The 5,238-nt window shown below is 37.2% G+C and overlaps 1 non-coding gene across 1 annotated transcript; it reads left to right on the forward strand.

Annotated features, from left to right (window-relative positions):
• The first annotated feature begins 4,705 nt into the window (after window positions 1–4,705).
• On the forward strand, window positions 4,706–4,787 carry TRNAL-CAA (transfer RNA leucine (anticodon CAA)). Its single transcript has one exon. It is a non-coding gene; the product is annotated as a tRNA-Leu (tRNA).
• Window positions 4,788–5,238: the final 451 nt, after the last annotated feature.

The raw sequence follows: 5,238 nt of genomic DNA on the forward strand, positions 1-5,238 counted from the left end.
TCTTTGCCTTTGGAGCTGACTCAAGCACAGATTATCACGTAAAATCACCAAGTGATAATAGTAAAGTAAGACAAAGTTTATCAAATATTCTTTAATTCCTCTCTATATTTTTGCAATTGGCCATCTTTTTTTCTAGGTTATTTTTTTAAAGTCAATGCTCATGAGCATATAACTTATTTGTATGACTATTTATAAAAATGAAAAGGAAGGAAGTTTAAAGTAGTGAAAAATAACACTGCCTTAAATACTAATGAATTTTACGTAGTTGAATTTTTTAAAAGTAAACTCTAAGTCATGCTGTAGGGCCTACTTTCCTAACTTTTAATAGCTTTCTAAAAAAACTCAAATCTTGAAGTGCATGCAATTAGAAACATGCAACAGTGAGGCTAGGCTTAGTCACAGTACTATTTCAACGCAAACTGCTTCTATTTTTGGTGTCCTACAGAGAAATAGAATTAGAATGTTCTAACCTCTGCTCATTCTGTAGGTGAGAGTATAAAGCTGACTCCTTAAAAAATTGCGGTAGGGGGAGTCCTTTCAAGACAGTTCTTTCTCATGTTTTATGTATTAGGTGATTACTGTACTATGAAGTAGACAATTGTTTAAGGACAAATAATTACTTTTGTGTAAGTAATCAGGTCCAAACTCACTACGACAGATTGTCATGAATGTGGCCTCTCTATGGGCATCAGTACATGGTTTATGCCTCATATTTGTACTATCCTGGTGGGTTTTTTCCCCTGCTATATGGTTTGTAAGGCTAAGTTTATAGAATCATAGAACTGGGTGAATTTTGAATGCATCCAGTTCAAGCACCCCTCTGATGCCTGAATCTCTCTAAGTACTTACACAGCCTTAGTATTAATATTTCTAGTGATGGTAACGCTTACTTCTGCTGCTGCTGCTGCTAAGTCACTTCAGTCGTGTCTGACTCTGTGCGACCCCATAGACGGCAGCCAACCAGGCTCCGCCGTCCCTGGGATTCTCCAGGCAAGAACACTGGAGTGGGTTGCCATTTCCTTCTCCAATGTGTGAAAGTGAAAAGTGAAACTCAAGTAGCTCAGTCGTGTCCGACTAGTAGCGACTCCATGGACTGCAGCCCACCAGGCTCCTCCGTCCATGCGATTTTCTAGGCAAGAGTACTGGAGTGGCTTGCCATTGCCTTCTCTGTACTTCTGCTGGAGCATATATAATTGAGAACAGGAAAGCTAAGAAGTCAGGATTAAATTACAATTTCTTCATCGAGGATTAAATGAAACAAGCTATACAATCAGGCCTAGCACAGTACTAGAAATATAATGCTTATTAAAAATTTATATCACACTACTCTTTATGTTTCAAATATCTAGTGCTTATTAATGTCACATAATTTGAGGGGAGTTACCTGGTTGTCTGTTATTATGTTGGGCTTCCCTGGTGGCTCAGACAGTAAGGAATCTACCTACAATGTGGGAGACCCTGGAGTAGGAAATGGCAACCCACTCCAGTATTCTTGCCTGGAAATATGGACAGAGGAGCTTGGCAAGCTACAGTCCACGGGGTTGCAAAGAGTCAGACACGACTGAGCAAGTAACACACACAATACCTGGTTGTCTGTTACTATGTTAAGGTTAGGGTCACTGAAGTATCATTAGACTAACATTATGATATAGAACTGGGTCACAGTTTTTTAACATAAAAAAATGAAGATACTTCTAATACATTAGATTCTTGTGGTGTTAGGGTAATAGCTGTGTCATGTTATTGTTCAGTTACCAAGTTGTGTCCGATTTTTCGAGACCCCCTTGAACTGCAGCATGCCAAACTTCCCTGTCCCTCACCACCTCCCGGAGTTTGCCCAAGTTCACGTCCACTGAATCAGTGATGCCATTCAACCATTTCATCCTCGTGTCATGATATATTTACATAAATATTTACCTGTTCAAATTTTACTTTACCTTCCTACTCACTCCACTTGTTCTAAAATCTCATCACAGCTTTTAAAATCACCAGAAATTTTATGATAGCCTCAGTTATGCTTGTCTTCAAAAATACATGGTTGCTTTTTTTCTTTCTTTCATTTATATATTTTGATTAATTAGATATTGAGTACAAAAACCTACTAAATTCTACATCTAGAATATCTCTATTTCTTAATTTCATATTCAGATATTTAAAAAACCCACAAAACTATGCTCTGATAAAATTGCATTAAACTAACAATTATAGTCTCTGAGCTGTTTTTAAATATTCCTAAAAACTTTCTAGTTCTATGATTATGATTATTATTAAAGCAATCTAAATATAAGCAGTTTTGTTGAAGATAAAGTAATTCAAATTATGAATATGTAACCTAAAATTTCTTAGAGTAATTAGCAGCTCTGGTTTACCTGAAAGATGCAGTTATCAGGAGCATGTAGTTTAATATTAGCACATCTCTAATATCGATGTTATTTAAAGCCATACATTAAGAATCATAAGCATCTGTAGTGACAGAAGAAGCATGCAACAAAGTACTGAAAAACTGGAATAGAATTAATTGGTTTTGGTCTACCCACTTCAAATGAGAAAATAGCAACAGAAAAAAGTTAAGCACTAAGTGTATTCGTTAGGCAGGATCAGCAATCATGCTGCCCACACATGATCTGCAATTAATTTGTAAATAAGAAGATTCATCACCTGGAGGATAATAAACTCTAGTTTTATGGCCCAAAAGACTAGACAAGTAAAAACCACTAATGAATGTACTGTATAAACACGGGGGCAAGAATATACATTGGTTGAACAAGTGAGGATAACAAGGAGACTCTGTTTTGTTATTAAAGTAGACCAAAAGATACTTGACACATATCTGGAGATTTTTCTGAAGTGTTAACACTGCTCAAAACAGGGTCACATAAAAGACATAGGAAAGTGTTACTACAAGGTAAGAAAGGCAAACGATTTTTAGAAAGCATTTTTTTTAAAAGTAAAGATCAGTGTTTTTTTAAAAAAACAGATTAATATCTCAATTTTAATTGATTTTTCATAACTGCATATTAGAAAATCTTACTAATAAACTGAAGTGATTTTAGTTTAGATCTTAGTTTAGATTTAGTTCAGATCTTTGTATGTGACTTGGACTATGAAGAGATGCAGTCAAACATTATTTATTGAGAAAATAAGTATTAAATGGAATTTCCAGTATTTCTGTACTTTGGGAAGAGGCTTTGATGTGAAAACTATTTTCCTTCCTCTAAGTTCCAGTTGTATAACGTGCCTTAATTTTGAACCATAAATAAAACACTCAACTTTATGTTGAACACTCAGATGAAACTCCATTCAGATGAGAATTTATTCTTTAGTGCCAACTGAGAATTTTGAGAAACACAGAGAGATAAATGAATCAATTTGGATGTTTATTTAAAATACAGGGTCCTGGTCTCCACCTCATACCAAGTGAAATACAATCTCTGCACTGAAGTCTTGGAATCTGTATATAATTGTATCAAAACCTCTAGTTGATTTTGAATCATACTAAAGTTTAAGAATGACTTTATTGTTTATTAGTTGGACTATAAAGAAAGCTGAGCGCTGAAGAATTGATGCTTTTGAACTATGGTGTTGGAGAAGACTTTTGAGAGTCCCTTGGACTGCAAGGAGATCCAACCAATCCATCCTAAAGATCAGTCCTGAGTGTTCATTGGAAGGACTGGTGTTGAAGCTGAACCCCAATACTTTGGCCACCTGATGCGAAGAACTGACTCATTGGAAAAGACCCTGATGCTGACAAAGACTGAAGGCGGGAGAAGTGTTTGACAGAGGGTGAGATGGTTGGATGCCATCACCAACTCAATGGACATGAGTCTGGGTAAACTCCAGGAGTTGGTGATAGACAGGGAGGCCATGGGGTCGCAGAGTCGGATATGACTGAGCAACTGAACTGACCTGAACTGATTATTTTCATCAAATATTTCCTTTTCATAAACAAAATTTATTTTTTAATAGACACAAGAAAATACTTTTCCAAAGTGTAAAAATTAGACCTGAAATTGCTTTTATGAAATAAGTTCTTAGGCCTGGCATAACGTTAATGGGATCAATAATATTATTAGTGCTAAAATTAAAAGGAGAAAGAACTCAAGGGAAGTCTTAATGTAGTAAATAGTATACAAATTTTTGAATGCTCTAGAACTCAACTGTTAATTATAAATATAGTATATATATTAAAATATATCACTTATTAAGCTGTTTCCCAGCTGAAACTACAGTATTTTGGCCACCTGATGTGAAGAACTGACTCCTTGGAAAAGACCCTGATGCTGGGAAAGGTTGAAGGCAGAAGGAAAAGGGGTCAACAGAGGATGAGATGGCTGGATGGCATCACCAACTCAATGGACATGAGTTTGAGTCAACTCCAGGAGTTGGTGATGGACAGGGAGGCCTGGCGTGCTGCAGTCCATGGGGTCTCAAAGAATCGGACACGACTGAGCGACTGAACTTAACTGAACTGAAACTGTGTCAATTATTAAAATTTAGTACTCAAAACAAATGTCAAAGTATTCAAAATGAATGCTATAAAACATATGAAGGTCTATGCAATTCATCAATAGGATTTGACCCAATTCTAATAATTCTATCTGCCTGCTTTATTTAACATTAGAAGTAGCTGTATTTAAAACAAAGTTGGGGAAAGGAAACATTTGCTGCTAGCAGTTGCTTTTAAGAAGTGGTATCTGGAAATAGAGCTGTGATGGCTCGGTGGTCAAGGCATTGGACTCAAAATCCAATGGGGTCTCCCTGCTCAGGTTAGAATCCTGCTCACAGCATTTCTCAGTGAAATTAAAAGATGTTGGCTCCTTGGAAGAAAAACAATGACAAACCTAGACAGTGTATTAGAAAGCAGAGACATTACTTTGCCTACAAATGTCCGTATAGTCAAAGCTATGGTTTTTCCACTAGTCATGTACAGATGTGCTGCTGCTGCTGCTAAGTCGCTTCGGTCGTGTCCGACCCTGTGCAACCCCATAGACGGCAGCCCACCAGGCTCCCCCGTCCCTGGGATTCTCCAGGCAAGAGTACTGGAGTGGGGTGCCATTGCCTTCTCTAGTATGGATGTGAGATCTGGACAATTAAAAAGGCTGGGCACTGAAATGTGGTGTTGGAGAAGACTCTTGAGAGTTCCTTGGACAGCAAGGAGATCAAACCAGTCAATTCTAAGGGAAATCAACCCTGAATATTCATTGGAAGCACTGATGCTGAAGCTGAAGCTCCAATACT

Source organism: Moschus berezovskii, chromosome 2 (assembly GCF_049115385.1).
Source record: "Moschus berezovskii isolate FMDL1 chromosome 2, NW_MosBer_1.0, whole genome shotgun sequence".
Classification (NCBI taxonomy): domain Eukaryota; kingdom Metazoa; phylum Chordata; class Mammalia; order Artiodactyla; family Moschidae; genus Moschus; species Moschus berezovskii.